Genomic DNA, 25188 nt, shown 5'->3' on the forward strand with positions numbered 1-25188 from the left:
AGGAAGGAAGGAAGGAAGGAAGGAAGGAAGGAAGGAAGGAAGGAAGGGAGAGGGAGGGAGGAAGGGAGGGAGGGAGCCAGCCTAATTCACTCTGAAGCTCATAGATTGGACCACAATAGGTCCCTGCCCAAGCTCTACTTAATGGCTGTATTTTGGGCCCTCCTGGCTTACAATGAATGTCAATGTTTCTCTTTGGAACAGCAACCCTGAGGGTCTTCCCCTCCCAGCCTGATTTTTTTTTCTTTCTTTTTTGATAATTAAAGGCACCATCCCTTGACTTATTTCTTAAAGAGGCCTATTCACTGAATGGGTTTTACTCCACCCCAAGTGAGTACTTAAAAAGGCCTTAACCTAAAAGGGCCAGGGTCTCCCATTGCATCCTGGGTCATCTCCAGTCATCCTGGTGAATATCTGGTCACTGGATCCAGATGACTCTGGAGGAGAAAGTGAGGTCGGTGACCTTGCACAGCCCTCCCTCACTCAAAGTCAACTATAATTCATGTCATCATTTTCCTGATTCCATGGTGCTCTTCAAAAAATGAAAGACAAACACAACAACAAATGTATTTAGGCATCCCTTATTTTTGGAGTAAACAGACCCTTTCCCTTTACCCCTATCATCCTCTCAAGCTATTGTCTTTTATCTCTCCTTTCTTTTTCAGCCAGTTCCTGGGAAAAGCTCACACTGACCTATAAACCCCTTGAAATCTGGCTGTTGATCCCTAGACTGAGACTGCCCTCTCCAAGGTCCCTAAAGAGCTCTTAATGGCTACATTCTATAACCTTTTCTCAGTTCTCATTTTCCACAGCCTACTCCTTCACTGTATGTGCCAAGAAAGTCTTCCTTCTCTTTATTTGTTTCTCTTGGTGGTCCCTTCACTTTCCGTGGGTTCAAACTACAGGGGCAAGACTCCCAAATCTACAAATCCAGTTGTCTTGGCTTGTTTCCCTTTGAGAGTTACCAATCTACCAATCGCTTTTTTCTCAATGACTCTAGAGAGACTTTACATTATTTGTTCAAAGCTATTCTCTTGTTTGTCTTTTTTAAAATTTGCTTTGAAAGCTTCATTTTTTTCATACATATTTCTTCCTTTAATTCTTATATTGATTCTTTAAACCACTCTGGTGATTCATATTGTGGTTCCACTATCATTCCAGGGTATCTTGCAGCAACAGTTGACATGGTAGATAGGATGGTGGATCTTGAGGCAGGAAGACCTGAGTTCAAATGAGATATTTACTAGCTGGGTGATCCTAGGCAAATCAATTAGCCCCTATCTGTACTGGTTTCCTTAACTGTAAAATGGGGATCACAATAGCACCTACCTCATAGGGTTATTGTGAAGATTAAATGTGTTAATATTTGTAAAATGCTTGGCATCTAGTGGCACTTAATAAATGTTCATCCCCTTCCCTTTCCCTCAATTCTGCACCTTTTGTATTACCTTCTTTTATTATATTATATGGTATTTATTCATTACATTAGACTCTCTTTTAGGTTGTTTTTTAATCTCTTTTTTTCTTATTTTCCTTTTGATGAATTCTTTCATATACTTTCTTTGGTTTTTTGTTTGTTTTACTTTATTTGGCACATTAAAAATATATTTTGAGGCGATGAGAGAAATCTGGATTTAGACACAATCTCTCACTTGACCCACTTGCCAAAAATCTCCTTCCAACACTGATATCCTGTGATTGCTGACATCTATGGCTACTTTCCTACTTTTTTTTTTTCTGAGACCTTGCTTAGTCTGCATCATATCATATGAATTATATTATGTTACATTACATTATATTGTGGTTTATGGGGTATTCAAGCAAGACTAGCACCTCTGGTATGAGGACTTGCTAATTTTGGTGTCTATTTGGCACTCAACTCTCACCTTGGATCCAAGAACTGGTAGCATGCAGCCACACCCTGGTAAGTCCTCTTAGCAGATGGACTAAGCCCAGTTGAGAGTAACTGATAGCCCTTAAACCCATTGGTGAGTTTTGGGGGATTTTATCCCAAATGTGTCAAGACTTCCCCTGGTGGAATGGGCAGATGAGACCAGTTTGTTCCAATAGCCATGAAGACGGCTGAAGGGGGCACTGTGGGGCACTTAGAGCTTAGTCAAATGTCAAAGACTCCAAGGTCATCCAATGCATTCTGGGCCATCACCCTTGACTTGACTTTTGTCCTGCTGCTGAATTTCTATAACTCTGAAAGAGATAATGAAGCTGATGACTTTGTTCAGCTCTGTCCCATTTAAATTCAATTTACACACAAGTCTAGTCATGACATTATCAGTCCTCTTTGAAAACAAAGGACAACCCCTCCCCAAATATATCATAATGTATGGTATCATATCGTAGCATAGTATCAAAAGTTCTCAAAAGCAGAATATAATGTAAACAATCCTGGAACTGGAATCTGATGGGCCAAGACTTGAGTTCCAGCTCTGCACATACTGTGTGACTATGGGCAAGTCCCTAATGCCGTGCAAGCTTCAGTGTCCTCACTTAGGGACTAATCTCTTTCATGGACTCGCTATGAGAAAAGTGTACTAAAAATAAACAGCAAATGATCATTTTTGGTGGAGTAACAAAAATTTTCCGAAAGACCACTGACTACCATTTTTTGCAAGATAAATCATTCACTTCAAACAGTTGAGGAGGGGATGTAATGGATAGAGCATTGGACCTACAATCAGGAAGACCCAAGTTCCCATCCTACCTCATAAACTTACTAGCTGTGCAACCCTAGATGTATCACATTAACCTTAGATATCCTTAGTTTCCTCATCTGTGTAGTGAAATGTGGATAATAGGTATACCTACCTCAAGGGATTATTGTAAAAATTAAGTGTCTCCCTCCCCCTCCCCCTCTTCTCCCGTTTACCCTCCCATTCCCCCTCCCCTTTCCCTTCCCCTTTTTCTCCCCCTCCTTCCTTTCCCCCTGACCCTCTCCCTCTTCCCTCTCCTCTCCCCCTTTCCCCTCCCTGTCTCCTCCTGTTCTCCCCCACCCTCCATCTCCCTCTCTCTCTATGTATGTGTATGTATACACACACAAATGAATATATATAAACACACATTATATATATACATACACATGTGTGTATGTGTGTAGAGAGAGAGAGAGAGAGCGTTGTTGTTTAGTTATATCTGATTCTTCATAACCCCATGAGCCATAACACCCCAATACTCTCCATGGGGCTTTCTTGGCAAAGATACTGGAGTGATTTGCCATTTCCTTCTGCAGAAGTTAAGTGACTTGTCCAGGGTCACACAGCAAATAAGTATCTAAAGCCATATTAAACTCAGGTCTTTCTAATGCCAGGCATAAATGTTACTGATGATGATGTTAATGCCATTCTTCCTTTGTTCCACCAGGTGTTTTGGAAATGACACCCATCTAGGAGTCAGAACCCCCAAGCTATATTCCCAGCTATATCTCCTACTAGCTCTGTTCCCTTAAGGAAACTACTTCACTAAGTCTTTACTTCTTCATTTCTAAGATGCAAATAACAATCCCCATCTATCTCTTAGAGTTGCAATCCAGCATCAGTTGAGAGAGACTATATATGAAAGCGTTAGATAGTATCATCACTACCATTGCCAGTACTGTCTAAATGCAAGCTGCTTTTTATCTGTTTATTTGGTGACTTCTACATCACATTGCCTCCCTGTTCCCCACTCCCTACCTTACCCCTTTTCCGTTATTCTTTCTTCCACATAAAACATTTATTCCTTTTGCTCAAACACTGCTGTTGCTTTTATGCAAAGAATGTCATGGAACATGTACTCTAGCCAGAAGCCCTTGGGTGATTTACATCTGGAAAAGGGAATTGTTTTGAGATTTGTGCTCAGCACACATTTTATGCCTGAGTTAGAGTCATGTTTCTGTTCTCCTCTCACTGGTTCTGAGCTCACTAGTAGCCTTTGCTCTGACCAAGCTCTTTCCATTTTTTCCCCTCCCAAAGATGAGACAAGATCCTGAATGAAATGTGTCCACCTGAGCATTTTGCTGTTTTTCATACATTTGTTATTTTAACATTTATAAGACAAACATATATTTTTTAAATGCTTACTGTCATAGCTTACCGCTTTTTTTTGTAAAAATGTAGAGCCAGTCCCCTGCTAAAAGAAAGGAATGGAGAAAACAAATGTAATGGATACAGATTAATACTTCATAAACCATTTTGCAGACCCTAGATGAGTGTAATAAAGATATCTTGGAAACTGTGGAAGCCACCCTCTCAAGAACAAAGCTACCTTATATGTTAGAGAAGAGCAAATGTTAGAGTATTATTGAAAATGGAGGAAATACAATTCTACAATCCCCTGCTCTATCACTACACTAACCACATAATAACATTGTAGCTACCATTTCTAAAACAAATGCTTCCTATTTACACTTGATTCCACACAAGGCAAAATAGTACAATGAAAAGACTACTGACTCTGGAGTCAAAGGAGGTGGTTTCACGTTCCTATTTCCTTTGTTTCCTTGCACAGATTAATTAATCTCTCTGGGCCTCAGTTTACTTGATTATGACCTGATGAGGTTAGCCTTGAAGGTCACTTCCTGTTCTAGATATGAATGACAATCTTAGCAAATCTGATAGGCTTTTCTTAATTCTCATCCTTCTCAACCCAATATGTTTCAGGAAGCAGCACTGGTATGGTGGAGAAAGTATTGGTTCTGCATGCAAAGGACTTGGGTTCAAATCTCTCCTCTGCCACTATCTCTGTGACCTTGAATTCTCTCTGAATTAGTTTTCTTATCTGTAAAATTAGGAGGTTGAACTAAATGGCCTCACACACACACACACACACACACAGACACAAATAAATCCAAGGCACAGTGAAATATACATTTAGATAGGGAAGATACTTAATTTGAGGAGATCAGGAAAGACTTCCCATAAAAGGTGCTGCGTGAACTTCATCTTGGCTATTCTAAGAGATGAAGGTGACGAGTGAGTGCATTTCCAACATGGAGGATGGCCAATGATATGGAGGCAAGAGATGGAATTCTACATCCAAGGAACAGAAAGAAGTCTGGTTTGGTTCTACCATAGAATAAGGGAAAGGGAATAATATGAGGTTGGAAAGTTGTTAGGGGCAACTGATGGAGGACAAAATAGTTTATATTTTTATCCTAAATGCAATAGAAGTTTATTGAATAGGGGAGTATGGGAGTGATATCATCAGTTGTGTGCTTAAGGAAAATTGCTTTGAGGGCTGGTGGAGGATGGACTGGAGTAGGGAGACCAATTCAGAGGCCATTGAGGTAATCTAGGTGAGAGGTGATGAGGGCCTAAATATAAATAAATAAATGTAAGTACAAGCATATATAAAAAAATTTATAGAACAAATATATATACAAGGTGTGACAAGGTCATTAGGAAGGGAGGGCACTCACAATTGAAGGAGATCAGAAAATCTTCATGTAAAAGGTGGGACTTGAGCTGAGTTTTAAAGAAAGTGAAGGACTCCTTGAGGCAGACATAAGGAAAGAATGCATTCAAGGTAAGGGGGACAGCCAGCCATTGCAAAGAGTCAGAAATGTGAGGTGGAGTGCTGTCTGTGAGAAACGGAGAGAAGGCCAGTTTGGCTGATGGAGGAAAAGAGGAAACCTGAACTTTCAGAAACCACTGGAGGTGTCAGTGGCTCGTGCTTAAGAGGTTAACCTCTCAGTTATCTAGAAAATTCTGTTATCCAGAATGACTTGTTGCCCATGATGCTGGACACAGAGGTTTTACTATGTTTATTAAACACCGGTGTAAGACCCAGACTAACTCCCTGGTTCCCACACAGAGGCAGTGTTACTGCATGGATGCTTTTGCCTTGTGGAAAAAAAAAAAGGAATCCTTAAATTCAAATTGATGATGAGTATCTACCGGCTTCAGACTTCATATTTCATAGTTCTCTAGGAAGATAACTGGATTGTAAACCATAGACTTTAAAGGGAAACAGCTGGGAATGTTTCATTTTGACCTACATAAGTGCATGACTAAAAAATTAAATGAAAAACGGCTTTGGTGCTGTGAATTCTCAAATCTGCTGTTACCTGCATCACCATTTTAGCCGGGAAAGGAGAGAAAATGGGAGGTCTGTGCAATGACAATTCTGCTATGAGGCATCATATCCAAAATCTGAGAGGAACCCTCAGCACATTTGTCTTCTATACAGTGCCCTCCTGATAGATATCAGCATGTAGACAGATTCCTGGTATCAGAGGCCCAATGACTCATGATATGACTTGAATAAAATCCCTCATACCTCTCCTTTACCTGACTCTCTCTGCCAATGGAGCAGGGACAATGCTGCTTGCCATCTGGCAATTTTTCTGAAGCTCTCTCAGTCCTTTGTCTAAGGCTCTGTTTCCAATAAGGCATGTTTGGTTTATGACATAGCTACAAGAGAGCCGGGTTGGGGTAGGGTGGTAAACATGGGCAGTGCTTTTATCTTTGACATGTAAAGAGACCCACTGGCTAAAAATCCAGATTGGAGTTTACTAGAATATAAAATGCAGACATATGTTTTATATTGGCAGGGAGCCACGGTCGAACTCTCACTACCCTAAAGGCCAGATACTCCCATAATGCCAGCCTCCTGGGTGGATCTCATATGGGAAGACTTTGTCACATGGGCTCTTTTCTGTATAATGTCACTAGAGGGTGTGATGGGGCCAGAACAGAGGAATAACTCGGCGTATGATTGCTATAGTTTCTCCCCAGAAATATCTGTTCCCCCAAGATCTGCTGGGCTAATGATTAAGTGCCCTCTGGAGTAACCTATCCCCTCCAGGAACAAATTCCAGCAGGTATTAAATTCAGTGCAAATGCTTCTATTCCACACATTATAGAAAAGCATCTACATTATTAGGAGAATAATTTCTAGGACAGAGACTCTTTTCCAGTAAGAATTGTGGTCTAATGTTTGTGTGTATTTTAATAAGATATGAAATTCCATAAATCATCCTATTTCTCAAACAGTGGTATTTTCTTTTTGCATCTCTGTGCTGGTTTGGCACATGATCTGAGGATTTCCAGATAGCTTTGTAGACTCTTAGTCAGACCTGAGAATTTGCACAACACCACTATGATGACTATAGGTTAAACTCTTGGTAACTTCATTTGCTGGTGTTGAAAAAGAGGTTGTGATCTGTTGCATTAAGTAAATTCCTTCTGTATCCCATGATTACCTTTTGAAGTGGCAGGCCTAGACTTGAGCCCAGAGCCTGATGTATGGAGTCATTGGCTAAGATCCCAGCTTAGCTACTGCCTGGCTTTGGGACCCCTGGTCAGTAACTTGATCCAATGGTCTTAGCAGATAGGCAAAGATCCTGGGCCCTTCTATGTTGTGGAACATTGCAATTGAAGAACAGTGACCAGGTGCTGAGAATTGGCATTTTCATAAATATAACTGCAAAAGGGGGAATGTGAATTAAATAAGCTTAGTAAAATTCTTAGGGAAAATACTGAATGCACCATTTTGTTATATTTTTAAAGAACTGTATATCCCCCAGTATGTTTTAACAGTGATTGAGGGGAGTGGGATTTGATCTTAGCAAGAATCCCTGTATTCAAGTTACTTTTTCATGCCCACAAATCATATATGAAGACACTTAGGCGTAGGCTGGTATTCAGTGACTTGCCTGATGTTAGAAGGCAAGTTAAGGACAGTAGTAGGACTGGGCCTATTGACCTATGAATGTGTGGCCTAATGGGGATCAAAGATTCAGAAGTGTCTGCTGTCAGATCTCTGTATTGGGTTATATGGGGATAATAGATGTTATATAAAAGATTAAATGGAGTGGGATGATTGGTTTTTATTTCCATGGTAACCTTAATCAAGTCTTCTCCTGGGATAGCTGAGACAGAGTCCTTCACTAGGCCCAAGGTCATCCATTTAGTCAGAGACAAACCATAGCACCAAGTCTCAAGACTACCTTGTCCAGAAGACATTCTTGCCATTCAGACAAAAAGACCATTATTTGAAGTGATGAAGGCACTTCTTTGTCTGTCAATAGCAACGAAGCCAAACCATCCCAGAGAGGCAGTTGCCTATCCTGTTTTTAAATATCTCTACTTTCATTTACAAATATATCTTTCTCCTCCTATCCATTGAGTCATCCCTTGTAACAAGAGAATGAAAAAGAGAAAGGGGAAGGAAAAACAGTTCATGAAAACTAACCAATGTGTCGATAAAGTCTGTTCATACCTCCACAAGGAAAGAAGGTGGTTACATTTTTTCGTCTCTTTTCCAGAGCCAAGCTTGGTCTTTATAATTATATCACATTCAGTTTCAGGGAATTGTTTTGTTGTTTTTCCTTTCACTAATATTGTTCTTGGAAGTTGCTTATAAAACTTAGCTCACCTGCTGCAGGTTAAGCCGGTTTCTTTGTTCTGTCCAGAGGCTTAGAGTGAGAGCATCTGTTTACCAAGCTGTGAGATGAGGAGACGAAGGCCAGCAGGCAGGAGAAGCTTTGGTTTTGCTCCAGAGTGAAATTGAATATTGTCTACCCTTTGTCCAGTGAATTTGTGGGTGGGTCATTGACTGGTTGGAGTGTCTTTTATATCCATCAATGTTGTCATTAGAGTGTTTCTTAATAAGATTCTTGATCTTGACACAGAGTCTCCAATTCTCACCTTGTACTGTTTATACAATGAGGTCACTTGAACTCTTCAAGGGAGTTGCATGAATAAGGCAAAATAATAGAATTTTACAGCTGTATAGGTCCCATAGCTGACAGCGTCTTTACAAATGTGAAAATAATTTGCTTGGATGTGATCTTACAAAGGAGAGCCAATATAATTGCTTCATATAATTTCCTTTGTATTTGCAATGGATATCACCAGTATGAGAAGGGCAGAGAAATGTTTTCTGTTTGAAATTTCTTATGTCATTCTCTAGCTACCTTTGTGCTTTTTTTCAAACAGGAGTTCATAGTTCATAAGTCTAGATCTGGAAGGAATCTCAGAAGCTAAATCTCTATTCCCATGTTCAAATCTCTATTCCCATGTACCCTAAGGTGAATGAGGATGAGAATGCTCATGTCAGAAAACCCTCCTCAGGGGCTTTAACTAGCCTACTTTGGTAAGGTCAACTTAGCTTGGTAAGTCATCAACCTTCATTGTTGTTCACTTATTTCAATTGTATCCGACTCTTTGTGTCCCAATTTGGGGTTTTCTTTGGCAAAGATACTGGAGTGGTTTGCCATTTCTTTCTCCAGCTAGCTTTACAGATGGAAGAAACTGATGATGCAAACAGGATTAAGTGACTTGCCTAGGGTCACACAATCAGGCAGTGTCTGAGGCCAGATTTGAACTCGGGAAGATGTTTTTCTGACTCCAGTTCCAGTGCTCTATTCACCATACCACCTAGCTGGCCCAAGTCATCACTACCTTGATTATATTAATATACATAATGCTTTACAACTGAGACATCATAATATAGTGGAATCAAACATTGAAATGGGGGCCACTTCCTGTACATAAGGCTCTGTGTGGGCTACATGCTGACTTAGAAAACCATCTATTAATATTATCTGTGTTTTGTTGTGTTTTTACTTATTTTGTTAAATATTACCCAATCACATGGTTTGGACCATGTTACCTATGGGCCATATGTTTGCCACCTCTATCATAGAGTACAGAGTAGTTGAGTGGGGCTTAGGGACAGACTTGTGTTCACTTGCCACCTTAGAAACTCCCAAGCTCTAGATAACCATAGGCAAATCACTGAACTTCAGTTAATCTCAGTTTCTTTATATGTCAAATGAGGGTGATAATATTACTTTCCTCACAAAGTTGTTGTGAAAAGCAAATGAGACGATTTATTTAAAGTGTTTAGCTAACCTTCAAGTGCCATATAAATGCCTGCAGTTTTTTGTTGTTTTTTTTTTGGATAGCAAAGTGGCACAAGGCCTAGAGTCGGGAAGACTCATCTTTCTGATTTCAAATCTGACCTCAGACACTTACTAGCTGTAGGACACTGGGCAAGTTACTTAACCCTGTTTGCCTCAGTTTCCTCATCTGTAAAATGACCTGGAGAAGGAAATGGCAAACAACTCCGGTATCTTTGCCAAGAAAACCCCAAAGGGGATCACAAAGAGTCAGATCCAACTGAAATAACCAAACAACAAATTATTATTATTATTATTTTGAATTTTGGAGGGGGGAAGATAGGGCAATTGGGGTTAAGTGACTTGCCCAAGGTCACATGGCTAGTTTTTTGTGTTAAGTGTCTGAGACCACATTTGAACTCAAGTCCTCCTGACTCCAGGGCCAATGCTCTGTTCACTGAGTGGCCCCTTAGTGGCCACTTAGTGGCCCCTTTTTTTTTAAATTATTTTTTATTATGAAGCACTCTCACATTATCATACTTGATCCTCAACCAAAGCCTTGTAAGATAATCAGACTGAAGTTGAGTGACAGGATTATCCCATATCTCACTCAGTCCAGTAACCAGCAGAGCCATGACTCAAAATCATATTTTCTTTTCCTCCTGACCCAGTACTTATTCTACTATAGCTCTCTGTATCTCCATACAAACTTAGAGTACAGGTTATTATTTTCTCAAAATGCTGGCTATTTTCCCAAGCTTATATAGTTGTGAAAAAAAGCAATGAGTTTATTAATTTTAAAAGAACATTTTTGTTTTTGTCAAGAAAGATGCTATATCTAAATGGGTAGAGTAGAAGCTAAGGTTAGTGTCTTCCCATCCCTTTGTTTGTGCATTTTCACTGGTTGTTCTCCTTGCCTGAATTCTCTTCCTCCTCATCTCCACTCCCTGGTTTCCCTGGCTTCCTTTAAATCTCAATTTAAAAAAAAAAGTCTCAATTAAAATGATACTTTCTGCAAGAATCCTTCCCCTCCTCTTCTCAATACTTAGTGTCCTCCCTCTGAGATTATCTCCAATTTACCCTGCCTATATTTTAAGGGAAATTGTTGTTTCTCTCCTATACTAATAATCAGTTATTCAATTAGCATCAGGATTTTTTCAGAAACTGTGGGCTGATTAGTTTCTGAAGGGCATTGTTGATGAATGATATTACCCAAGTCTCAAGGGTATATGCCTTTTGATCCTGGGTTATTCCAGCCCAAACAGAGAATCTTATAAAGAATTTAATCTAAGGTGAATTCTGGCCCATTGTGTTCCACTTAGCCAGGTTTGAGCATTGGTAGACCCCCTTTTGTCTAGATTTCCCCAAGCTGGGTAGTCTGGATAAGAAATAAATCTCTTTGGCCAAAGCCCAGGGATCAGAGTCATGTCACCCAGCCCCTCATTAGAATAGGTCTACCTCTCATTACAATATTCATTCTTCTTATTAATTATTAACCAATCAGAGTTGATTGCTACCTTCAGGAACACCCACTCTTATAAGTGCTGAGTGGGTTCCTTGAGAGGTCTTTGGCATTTGAGAGTGTTGCTGACCCCTTTTATTAATTATTGGTAGCATGATTAATAAAATGATTAATTACCCAGAAAGTATGTCTCTCAAAGTTTTTATACATCACAGTTTGTACATTATTATTTGCATGCCCTCCCTTAGATTGTAAACTCCTTGAGAGAAAGGACCGTTTTAATTATTATTATATATTATTATTGTTACTAAAATATTATTATGTTTATTATTGTTACTAAATATTATTGTTTATATTATTATCACTAATATTATTGTTACTGAAATATGTTTATTATTGATATTAGTGACAATGATATTAATAATACTGATAAAAAAAGAATAGTAGTTACTATTACATATCACTTTATGGTTTGCAAAACATTCTACTCATTTTATTTCATCCTCAAAATGGCCCTGGAAGAGTAGATGCTATTTTTATCCCCATTTTACAGATGATAAAACTTAAGGAAGGCAGGGTAAGTGACTTGCCCAGGGTCATGTACCTTGTAAGTATTTGAGATAATATTTGAGCTCAGGGCTTCCTGACTTTAGGTCTTGGACTCTAACCCCTGTACTACCTCCCTGCCTTTGTATCCCTAACACTTAGCACAGGGGCTGATACATAGTCAGTGTTGAATAAATGCTTTGTGACTTGAGAGAAATGGTTGTTTCTGGCTTGGAATGCTGACCAGTAAGGGCCAAGACATGGACTGCTCTCACTTAGATTGGGATAGGTAATGAGAAAAAACCCAGAATACTTCCATGCCATACAATGTGAAGACCCATAAGGGAACAGACCATAAGATTGTATTTTTAACTCATTAGAATCATTTCTTGGTTCAGTGACAAACCCTGACTGTCTTTTTTTTAAACTCCAAGCCTAATAGACACATATTGTAAGGAGATTCAGGTTAGAAAATGAAAGGTGCTACATTTTAGGAGTATCTCTTCCTTTCCTTTTTCTCCTTCTCCCTCCAAAATGCCCATTGGCTGATTTGTGGCTGACTTAATTACACCAAACATGCTATTTTTAGCCATTTTTCCACCCTGTGAAAGAGCTACGTTTCCCCTCAAGTTGACTTTAGATTGGGCTACATCCAGTTGCTTCTGCCAGAGGAGTTGGAAATTGGTTCCAACAGAGACATTTCCTGTTGATCATATAGAAACTGAACTATGTTGTGGATTAACCTATCCCCCCTACTAGTCCCCTCCATGTGCCTAGGTACTGCACAGTCATGGCAGCAGCAAATTGAGCGTTGCATCCTTCATGCTTTTGCACTGCAGGACTTCCTAATATTTCCCCTTAATGAGCATGTCACTCCTTGTACCTTGGTGTGCCAATTAGCCATTCCAGTTACTAAATGTTTTGTAGACTTTTACTGCCTCTATTTCCCCATGGGCCCTCATCTCCCTTTAATCTAATCCAAATATATGCTGCATATGGAATTGGATGCCAGGAAGTACAGGGAACCAGATTGCCCTTCTCATGTTACTTTTCTTTTTTATTTAAGCCATCTGAAATTAGCTAGTGAGAGGGCTTTTACATCAAACATTTGTGAGCAAAGCAAGCACATCTGTTTAAGTGTTCCAGATGCAAGGTGGATCTGGGTAGATGGATTTGATATTTTCAACTGATAGACCTAGCGTTGCCTTTCCAAGGGAAACGCCCATCCAACCTTGCTGGATTCTGACCCTTGCCCCATCAAAAAAAATCAGATAGTAATGCATGCTTACCATTGGTGTCTGGCAGGTACTGTTCCTAATCTGAAACATGGAGGGAGTTGAGGGTAGTTGAGTTAAGTGGCACTCTTTTATGTGGTGGTGAGATTATCTCATCTCATCTGGTAGTTATTTCTCTAGTTAAAGCAGTGAAGTCTGTGTATTTATTTACCATATATATTTACCACCTGTGTGCCAGCAAGTTTCAACAATCATTCTTTCCTTCCCAGGCATGGATGGAAAAGGATAACATATGGGCAAGTAAGCTTGGAAAGGGCAGGGATGATGTTTTAATAATGCATTGTGTTTTTCTTCTTTCTTCTTTGAGGTTGGCATTGGGGCTGGGAGTAGGGGGAGACACAGCTGAGCCCTCTTCCAACATAAAACTTGATACCATTATCAAGACAGAATATTGGGATGGAGAGATGGTAGGGGTCTTCAGTCAATATGATATTTCTCAGAATTACAGTTTGGAGCTGTGAAGTACCTCAGGAAACCATCAAATCCAACCACCTATGTAATACATTAGTGTTTTATACTCCTGTAGGGTGAGATACCCTATTTAGTGTGTATTTCATTCCCTCCCCAAGCCAAATTCAATGAGAATAAGGTTGACCCATTCCCTTTTGCCTTCCTATTCTTCCCCTGCATTGTAACCATTTTCCCTTTCCTCTTCTATATGAGATAGTTTACCCCATTCTGTCTCTCCCCATCTCCTCTCATTATATTCCTCTCTCACCTCTTAATTTCACCTTTTAAGTATCATCCCTTCCTATTAAATTGGTGCTGTGCCCTCTATCTATGTATACCTGTTAACATATATACACACATTCACATATGTATTCATACACCTATATATACTGCAATATAGACCTAGATATATGTATGTGTATATTTATATATATATATGTGTGTATATATATATATATATTTCTGTTCCCTTCAACTATTTTCATACTGAGAAAAGTTTCATCAATTACAATTATCATTTTTCCATGTAGGAATGTAAATAGTTCAACTTTGATAAGTACCATATGATTTCTTTTCCCTGTTTACCTTATCATGCTTCTCTTGCTTCTTGTATCTGATTGTCAAATTTTCTATTCGACTCTGGTTTTTTCAGCAATAATGCTTGAAAGTCCTCTATTCCACTGAATGACCATATTTTCCCCTGAAACATGATACTCAGTTTTGTTGGGTAGGTGATTCTTGGTTTTAATCCCAGCTCCTTTGCCCTCCGGAATATCATATTCCAAGCCCTTTGATCCCTCAGTGTAGAAGCTGCCAGATCCTGGGTTATACTGATTGTGTTTCCACAGTATTCAATTTGTTTCTTCCTGGCTGTTTGTAATATTCTCTCCTTGATCTGGGAATTCTGGAATCTGGCTATAATATTCCTAGGGGTTTTCTTTTTGGGATCTTTTCCAGGAGGTGATCGGTGGATTCTTTCAACCGCTATTTTGCCCTCTGGTTCTAAAACATCAGGGCATGCTTCCTTGATAATTTCTTGAAGGATAATTTCTAGGTTCTTTCTTTGATCATGGCTTTCAGGTAGTCCAATCATTTTTAAATTATCTCTCTTGGATCTATTTTCCAGGTCAGTGGTTTTTCAAATGAGATATTTCACATTGCCTTCTATTCTTTCATTTGTTTGGATCTGTTTAACAGCATCTTGATTTCTCATAAAGTCATTAGCTTCCATTTGCTCCAATCTAATTATGAAGCAATGATTCTCCTCAGTGAGATTTTGAGATTCTTTTTCCATCTGGCAAATTTGTCTTTTTAAGACATTCTTCTCCTCGTTGCCTTTTTGAGCCTCTTTTGCCATTTGAGTTAGTCTGTTTTTTAAGGTAGTATTTTATTCAGTCAGGCTATTGACTCTCATTTTGTAATTTTCTTGCATTGTTCTCATTTCTCTTCCCAATTTTTCCTCCACTTCTCTTATCTGCTTCTTAAGGTCCTCTATGGCCTATAACCAGCTCGTATTTTTCTTGGAAGCTTTTGGTGCAGGAGTTCTGACTTCACTGTCTTCCTTCTATTCCATGCTTTGATCCTTTTTGTCCCCAAAATAAGAATATAATGTTGGATTGCTTTGCTTGGTTTGCTTCCTTTTCCTGCTCATTTTGCCACTCTATTACTTGTCTTTTGGGCTTTTTTCCACAGTAGGACTCTGCCACCAGATTGGGGAACTTTGTTCCAAACGCTGGGGTTTTCTCAGCTGCTGGAGGTATTAGTTGGGTGCCCTCTCTGACGCCTCTGTGCCTCCGCACGCTCTGGCAAGTTGGTCATACACCCCAGGACCTCCACCCTAGACCGCAATCCAGATCCAAGCAGGTTAAAGCAAGAGCAATTACCCCTCACACTGGTCACTTGGTCCCCCTACACTCTGAAGGCCAGGAGCTGAAGCTGCCATGTGGCAGCAGCTGCACAGTAGCCCTCAGAGGCTTTTTGCCCCGGGGGCAAAACCTAATGCACTCCCAACTACAGGATTCCAAAGTCCACACTGCACTGACCTCTCACTTTGTCCTTAGCATCTATATGTTGATAATTCTGGAAACCACCAAAGCTGCTGGTGATCTGGGGTCCCTCCAGCTGGTGGATGGTCAGGCTCACCCTGGGGCTAAAACCTCAGTATGGGCCTGGGCTCGGCTCCCAGAGCCTGTCCTCAGCAGTAGGTTGGCTTGTCTGTGTCATTTTGTGGGTTCTGTAGCTCCGAAGTTTCTTCAGAGTCCCCTTTTACATGGATTGGAGGTGGTGGGAGCCAGAGCCTGGCAGAGGTCCTGTTTCTACTCTGCCATCTTGACTCCATCCCTCGATCTACCAGTTTCTTAATCTTCTTTTTTAAAAAAGGTTAAGTTAGCTTGAATGACCTGGTCTTGATGAATCCAATCTAAGGTTTTCTGGTTGGTTGGTTGGTTACCACTGGGGAGAGGGAGCATTCCTTAAATGTTCTTCTAATAATATGCTTTAAAATTTGATGTTGATTTGTTTCAGTGATGTCTGTCTGTGACCCCATTTGATGTTTTCTTGGCAAAGATACTGGAAGGGGTTGCCATTTCCTTCTCCAGCTCATTTTACAGATTAGGATCTGAGGCAAACAGAGTTCAGTGACCTGCCCAGAGTCACACAGCTATTAAGTATCTGAGTCCAGATTCACATTCAGGTCCTCCTGACTTCAGGGCCAGCTCTCTATCCACTGTGCCACCTATCTGCTAATCAATTTAGAATTTTACTGGGAACATAAGAATAGCTCACTAACCTATACTTCTGTAGCGGCAAGCACCCCAAGCACGTCCTCAGGGTTTGCTGCTACCACAGGTTCTTGGATCTGCTTTGTTAAAGGAAAGCAACTCAAAATGGGTTAACAAACTTACTTTAATCAGTCAGACATATATCGTTTACCTTGTTCAGGGGAAAAGGTCAGCACCCCGAACTTCAAAGTACACAGACAGAATTATCAAGACAGAAACAGATGTAGTAGACAGATTTCAAACTGTCCAACCATTACATCCATACCCAGTCAACATCTGGGTTTCCACATCTGGGTTTTTCAAAGGGGGGGGCTTGACAACGGCTTCCCAGAATTCAGATCAAATCACAGAACAGTTCTCAAAGTGAGCCCCCAAAACAAAGCCTCACATCAGGGCTTATATAGCCTTCTCCTGGCTCAGAGAATGTAACAACCTTTTGGACCCACTGGCCAATCAAAAAGTACCTACTGAAAAACAAGCCTCCCACCCCAGGCTTCAGGTGCACTTCAGCCTAGGGGCAGGGAAGATCTTCCAAATTTGCATTCCCATTACAACTTCACAATTCCTTTTTTCCCTTTTTTGAGCATTGGAACATTTACCATTTTCCAACCTGAAGGCAACTATAGCAGCTCAGATATATCAAATTTCTTTCAGTGCTCTAAGATATATTTTGTCTGGTCCTGGCAATGTGACTTCATCAAGGACAGCTATATTTTCTTTTATTATCTTCCTACTTTATCTTAGATTCAACACTCCACCATTTTTGTTTGGTCCTTTCTAGTATAAAGGTAATTTTCCTCAGCAGAAAAAACAGAAGCAAAATAAGTTGAACAGATCTACTTTCTTTCTGTTAATTGTTATCTACCTATCCATCCTCTCAGTCCTCATCCTCACTAGCTATCATTCTGTATCTCTCCTCTCTTTCATGGCTAACCTCCTTAGGAAAGACTTCTTTTCTTTCTTTCCCATTCCCTTCTTAACTCTGCAGTCTGACTTCCAACTCATCATTCAGTTGAAACGGCTCTCTCTAAAATTACCAATCATCTCTTAATTGCTAAATTTGATGACCTTTTTTCTATCCTCATCCTTCTTGACTTCTCTGAAGGTTTTACTACCATCCATCTACTTCTCCTTGATACTTCTCTGTAGGTCTTCATGGCACTAATCTCTCTTGTATCTCCTCCTACCTGTATGACTGCTCCTTCTCCCTCTCTCTCTTTTGCTGAATCTTCATCCAAGTCCTCTTCATGCCCATCAACCATCTGTGATAGGAACAATGGTCTCCTGACACTTCTTCCCTGATACAGCTTCCTCCCCCTCTCTGCAACCACTGAGGGCATATTAAAGGTCCCAACCACATGTAGTTGGGGTGTCTCAGACTTGGTGGGTGCCTACGACTCTGTGAGTCATCCTGTCTTACTGACCAGGTACATTTTCCAGAAGCTCAAGGTGAGGCCATATCCAGAGAAGTCAAATGCCACTGTATCCTTGCTGTGTTAGGACAAAGTAAACCTCCTCTTTTGTTAAATGTTAAGTGTCTTGTGAATGCCTTATTCCATCCCAACTTCAAACTTGAACACAGCTGCCTCTACCTACCCCCACCCCCCCAGGCTCTGTCTGGGTCCCTCTTCTCTTCTCCCTCTATATTATTTCACTTAGTAATCTCAGTAGAGCAGCTAAGTGATAGTAGATAGAAAGCTAGGTCTGAAGTCAGGAAGACTCTTCTTCTTGAGTTCAAATGAATCCTCAGACATTTTCTAGCTGTGTGACCCTGACCAAGTCACCTAACGCTATTTCCCTCAGTTTCCTCATCTCTAAAATGAGCTGGAGAAGGAAATGGCAAACTTCTCTAATATCTTTGCCAAGAAAATCCCAAATAGGGTCACAGAGTCACTCACAACTGAAAAATCACTGAACTACAACAACAACAAATCTGTCCAGAACTCTCTCCCCCTTCGTTTCTGTCACTTGGCTTTCCTGGCTTCCTTCAGTTTTCAGCAAGGGATAATCGAGAGAAAAGTCAAGGATGACTCTAAAATTGTGAACCTAAATCACTGGGTGCCTTGTGCACATAGTGGATGCTTGAGAAATCATTTAAAAGATCCAGTTGAATTCTTCATATGCAATATTGCTGCTCCCCCCACCCCGTACATCTTTTATCTTTTCCATTTATTTTGAATAAAGTATGCCCTTCCAAAGACAAATTTGAATCAGAGGTCTTATCCCATGAAGTCTCAAGGTTATTTAGGAAATCAAATTTTCCTCCTTGTGGTAGGATCTATGGTTCATTTTGATTATTTCCTGTGTTGTATTGTGTGTGTGTGTCCATGTATGTATGTATAAGGCCATGGGTTTTCTTTCTGGTGCTGCATTGGAATTTGTCTCCTTGATCATTTGTACTGGGTTCTTCCTGCCTCATAGCTACACTCTCTGGTATCTGGCTCTTCCATTATAGAGAGGTAATTTTCCCCTTCTGCTTCCCTTTTTACCTTAGACCCTTTTTGATTACTGTTGCTAGACTTCTTAGGAATTTGTTCCAAAGTGTAACCCAACATGGCAGTGTTCCTTCCCTTCTCTTGCTAATCATTTTCTGGGTATCTGATACTTTTTCTCCTTAAATTCTCTTTCTTGTGGCTAGTGTGATTTTGTTTGAATAGTAACTTTGGGAGACAGTTCAACACTAATTCATTTGATCTTTTTTTTTTTTTATGTTTATATGAAATGGGTATTTTCCACCACTTTGAAAACAAAGTTCCAATTCCATATCCTCAGGCCCCAGGTACTTTAAGCCATATCCTCTTTATTAAACTTGAGATTTGCTAACAGTTTAGTTTTGCATGAGAGTAAGCTTTGATGTATTTGAAAAAGAAATGCTGAAGATAAGAACTTGATAAATCTATGTATTTTCACCTCAGGGGCCATAAAAAAGACTTCCCTAATTTACCTTTGTAGCTAAAATTGTATGTTTTAAAAGGAACAAAATTTCAATACTGATGCCCATTCATTCTCTCAAACAAGCAATTATTAAAGCACTTATTACAATTAGTGCATTGTGCTGCAACAGAAGGGATAAAATAGTAACCATATACATTTTAAAAAATACAAGGATAAGAAAGACATGGTCTGAAAAAAGATCATAATCCCCAGGGCCTAGAACACAGGTGCTTAACAAATGCTTGTTGATTGATTGATTTAATCTAATGGTGACATGTTTGCAGATAAATATAACATAAACCAGACTATTTTAAATGCATAAGGGTAGTAAAAAGACCTATTCCTATTTTATAGATATGGCAACTAAGACTCATAGAACTTAAGTACTTGTCTAATGTTACTCAAGTATTAAGAGCTGAAGGTGAAATTTGCTTTTGGGTTTGTCTCTCTTTCCTGATTTCAGGACCATTGATCTCTTTACTACATTAGCCTACCTTTCAAAGATATTGACTATGAGTAATATCATAAATAATTCATCAAATTAACCATTGAATTATTTCATTGTTGTTCCATCATTTCAGTCATGTCCAACTCTTCTTGACCCTATTAGGGATTTTCTTAGCAAAGATACTGGAGTGGTTTACCATTTCCTTCTCCAGCTCATTTTACAGGTGAGGAAACTGAGACAAAGAGGGTTAAGTGATTTGCTCAGGGTCATACAACTAAGTGTCTGAGGTCGGATTTGAACTCAGGTCTTCCTGACTCCAGGCCTGGCCCTCTATCCACTGCTATACCTAGCTTTATACATTAGATACATTAAATGTATTACTAGTGTCAATAATAATATTAACTGACTTGACAGTCTATAGAACATCACCACTAATTTATCACTATTTTTTTCTTTTTTTCTTTCTTCCAAATTCTCACCACTTTGCTTCTTCCATTAAGTACTGTGAAATTCTACTTAGATAGGTACTTTCTTGATATAGTGCTTCCTGGTCATCCCTTCTAGCTAATCTGTTCCTTTCACATAATATGGACCCTTCCATTGCCATAGTCTAGTTGTGAGGTAAGACTTACCAAAACTCTTCACAGTATGTCTGTCCTCTAAATTTTCTAGTGTTACTCTTCACTTCCTACCAAGTACTTTCCCTTAGATAAAAGTCTGTTGAATGGAGTCCTCTGACAATATGCTCCCACCCCTTCATGCTGGTAATGTTCCCTTCCCTCATCTCCATCTCTTTGAATCCCTGGCTTGCTTTATGGCTAGGTTCAAAAACTACCTTATTTAGACACCTTCAGTCTCACTGATAGCAGGAATTACAGATTTTTACCATGGCCTCCTAGTTTCTTTTGTTAGATATCTAGTTACATCCTTTGCCCATTTATTTCTATGTTAGTCAATATGTACTTTCCTTCAATATTTGTTGTAGTTGTCTTTATATTTTATTTATATTTTCTGCAAATATTTTTCCCAATCTGTTGTTTTTTCTTTTCATGATGGTTATGTTGTTTTGTGTTGCACTGGAAAAAAAAGACCACAACCTGTTTATGTTATCAAATCCATCTGCTTTGTTCCTGTTCATTTCTTGTATTTTTTCAGTCTTCCTCTAAAGTCCTATCCTGATGCCTCATCATGGTGAGGCTTTGAAGCCAGATTCTTAAAGGTGGTGAGGTGAAACACAGGTTCCTGCAGGTGTTTCTTGTTGCTTAGTCATTCAATTGTGTCTGATTCTTCCTGACCCTGTAGGGGGTTTTCTTGGTAAAGACACTGTAGTGGTTTGCCATTTCCTTCTCCATTGGATTAGGCTAAAAGAGGTTAAGTGGGTAAGTGCCCATGGTCACATGGCTAGTGAATGTCTGAAGCTAGATTTGAATTCAGGTCTTCCTGACTCCAAGCCCAGTACTCTATCACTGAGCTTCCCAACTGCTTCTGATAAGGCCTGCAGGTCTTACCAAGATGGAAGTGTTTACAGTATGGGACTGCCAAAGGATTGGCCACTGACCAGCCTTGCTAAATTCAAAGACATTAATCCTGAAATTATTTGTTCTAGCTTGCAGCATTATGAAACTATTAAGGTGTAGAGAAAGTGCAATCTTTATTGGAAGACATAGCCTATAAGAAATGATGATCACAATGATCTTAGAAAAACATAGATAGACTTTCATGAAATAATGAGCGCAAAATGAACAGAACCAAGAGAATATTATATACAGTAACAACAATGTTATTTTAAGAACAACTTTGAGCAAATAAGTCATTTTGGCCATTATAAATACCCAAATTAACTACAAAGGACATATGAAGGAAGATGCTTTTTGCTTGCAGAGAAAGAATTAATAAATAGAAGTGTGTGAAGAATGATTTTACATATGTATATATATTATATGCACACACATATTTATGTCTAATGGTAGCCATCTGTAGGGCAGAGTGAAGGGAGGAAAGGAAAAAAAGGAGAAAAAATTTACATGATAACTTTATTATGTTTTTTAAAGGAATAGCAAGTTATACATAATAAATTATTGAAATATCAAAGGATTTGTTCTCTTTCATGGATTACTGTGGCCAAAGGATTCATCATCTTTTGGCTCATGTTACTGGCAAACTCCATACTTAGCTAAACTGGCCTTTGTTCAGTCATTTTCAGTCGTGTCTGACTCTTCATGACCCCATTTGGGGTTTTCTCATCAATGATACTGAAGTGGTTTGCCATTTCCTTCTCCAGCTTATAAGGAAACTGAGGTAGACAGGGTTAAGTGAGTTGCCAAAAGTCACATAGCTAGTTAGTGTCTAAGGTTATATTTGAACTCGGGAAGATGTCTTCCTGACTCCAGGCCCAGCGCCTATTCACTTAGCCACCTAGCTTTGAATAGTAGACACCATCTATTGCCAGAACCAAACTTTCGAGCTTTCCTGGCTTGTGCTTGCCAATCACTCAGTTAATGAGCATTAATTAAACACCTCTATCTTATAAGCACTGCCCTTGGCTCTGGGAATACAACTATAAGAAACAAAACAACCCTTTCTTACAAGGAAGTAATAGTCTAAAGGGAAAGGCAAATGTAGGTATAAACAAATTACAGAATCCTTCATGTCACAATGAAAAAGAAGACTTTGGTAAAAGTTCATCTCCTTTCACAGTTGATGTAAATATAGTCTCCAATCTGCCACTGACTTTTTTTACATTTTCATTTATAATCAGTATTCTTTTTATTATGCTACCCTGCCTCTTAGTACCTTGTACCAATAATAATAGTGATAATAGCTAGCATTTATAAATTATTTATAATTTAGTTATATATTTTGATATATTCATGTATTGAATCTATTTAATTTTCTAATAATTTAATTATCATTTGCATATATTATCTCATTTGATTTTCACAGCAGACTTATGTGGTAGGTTCTATGATAAGCATCCTCATTTTACAGTTATTTTTCAGTCATGTAAGACATTTCATAACACCATTTGGGGTTTTCTTGGCAAAGACACTGAAGTGGTTTGTAATTTCCTTCTCCAGCTCATTTTACAGATGAGGTAACTGAGGCAGACAGAGGTAGTGACTTGCCCAGGATAGCATAGTTTGTGTCTGAGACAAAATTCAAACTCGGGTCTTTCTGACTCCCAAGTCCAATCCTCTGCACCGCCTAGCTAGCTGCCTAATACAATCAATGAAAAGGTCTTCAGAGTCATATACGGAAGATATTTTGGTTTATTAAGGCAATGTAGAATGTTGTCTTTAATTTTTTCTAATGGAAATGGTAGAACAAAGTGTAATTAAACATGTAAATATACAGATCACTCAAAGAAAATCTGCTTAGCTCATTTGATAAGCATTTATTAAGCTCTTACTATAACAAGGTATGATACTCGATGCTGTGGGTAGATGTAAAGATGGTATGTCCACTCAAGGAACTTACAGGTTTATAAGGGAGGTGACACAGACAATAATAGCTTCAAAGTAAGGCAGTTGGGGCACCTAGGTGGTGCAGTGAGTAGAGCACTGGCCCTGGATTCAGGAGGACCCGAGTTTAAATCCAGCCTCAGACACTTAACACTTAGTAGCCGTGTGACCTTGGGCAAGTCACTTAACCCCAACTGCCCTGCCTTCCCACCTCCAAAAAAAAAGACAAAACACAACAAGGTAGTCTATGCTAAGTGTTACCAGTGGTATCACCAGTGATACTATGAGAGTACAGAAGAAGGAGAGGTCACTTCAGTCCAGAATGACCAAAAATGGAGACAGGAAAGAGATGGCATTTGAACTAGAGCTTGAAGAATGGATGAGATTTTGATCAGCCAAAGATCAAAGGCATGAGGAGGCTTCTAGGCAGAGGAAATTACATGAGCAGAGATGGGGAAAGTACAGGTATATTGACAAGTGAACCAATTTGATTAAAGCATAAGGTTCATGTAAAGCAGTAATAGAAGATATGTAAATGACACAGTGAATAGAGTGCCAGGTCTGGAGTCAGGAAAACTCTTTCCTGAGTTGAAATCCTGCCTCAGACATTTCCCAGCTGTGTGACCCTGGGCAAGTCATTTAACCCTGTTTGTCTCACTTTCCTCATCATTGAAATGAACTGGAAAAGGAAAAGGCTAACCACTAGTTTCTTTGCCAAAAAAAAAACCCCAAATAAGGTCATGAAGAGTCACTCATGACTCAAAAATGACTGAACAACAACAAATAGAAAAGTAGTTTGGTTCCTGATTGTGGATACCAGGATGATAGCTTACATTTTTATAGCACATTTCAGTCTGCTAAGTACTTTTCCTCACAACTCTGTGAAGAAGGTAATATAAATATTGTTATTCATTTTATAATTGAGGAAACTTACAGGGATTTTGAGCTACTTACTGACTGATGAACACACAACTACTAAATGGGAGATTTGAACCAGGATTTGAACTCAGTTCTGTGCTTTTACCACCATACCATTCTCACCCCCAGGCTGATGGATTTGACTAATGTCTGAAGACTATGGGCATCCATTAAAGGCTTAAGCATAGGGGAATGGTCTGATCAAAGCAGTGCTTTAGAAAAATTAGATACTTGTTCACCAGAATGATTTTTTTTCTCTTGTTCATAGTAGATTTGGAGTTCGGAATTTTCTAACAGGGTCCTCTGTTGGTATCTCTTTCAAATCTAGCCCAAATGTCCTCAGCCAGACCTGTTCTTACCCTCATCCTATCCCTGTTCATAGAATCCTGTTCTCTTGCTCAGCAGGTTACAAGTATTTGTTTTTAAATGTTTGAAAGATAAACTATTATACGCCTTTGGGCTAAATCCTTAATGAAAAGGAGGTCTTTGAGAATAGCAGTAACCTCAAAGGTCTTTTTGTCAGGTGAAAATTAGTTCACTAAGCTTCCTGCCCATTTAAGAAATGTATTAACATCTTTTGTTTTTATATCACATTCATTTCTGGATAAATAATAGCTAGCATTTTTATCATGCTTGAACGCTTTATAAAATCTTCATATATGTTAACTCATTTGATCTTCACAAAAACCCTATAAGGATCTTAAGGGCTCTTGTTATCCCTATTTTGCAGCTGAGGAAACTAAGGCTGACTAGTGTTTGAGGCTGGATTTGAACTGTGTGCAGTCTACTCTACCCCCAAGCTAACTGAATAAATCCTTTCCCCATCTTCAATAAACCATTACATCCTTTATAACAAAGAATTAAATAAGAAAGGGGAAAAGTCAATAAAATCAATCCAGATATCAAATGAGTCAGTATATATGTAATGTACCACCCCCTTAAATCCCCACCTTTGAATAGAAAGAAGTTATATTTCTCATTTCTTTAGGTTCAAGCTCATTAAAATCACACAGTATTCAGCTTTGTTTTTTATTTCCTTTTAAATTGTTGTATTTATTA

At 39.2% G+C, this 25188-nt stretch overlaps 1 protein-coding gene across 6 annotated transcripts in view; it reads left to right on the top strand.

Moving 5' to 3' along the window:
* The window catches only part of SMYD3 (SET and MYND domain containing 3), a 1085127-nt gene that overhangs the window by 890996 nt on the left and 168943 nt on the right, over positions 1 to 25188 (top strand). The gene's annotated exons all lie outside the window — the stretch shown is intronic.

Source organism: Petaurus breviceps, unplaced genomic scaffold (genome assembly GCF_028583685.1).
Source record: "Petaurus breviceps papuanus isolate PSGF00001 unplaced genomic scaffold, PetGlider_PUasm1.0 90778, whole genome shotgun sequence".
In the NCBI taxonomy this organism is placed as follows: Eukaryota; Metazoa; Chordata; class Mammalia; order Diprotodontia; family Petauridae; genus Petaurus; species Petaurus breviceps.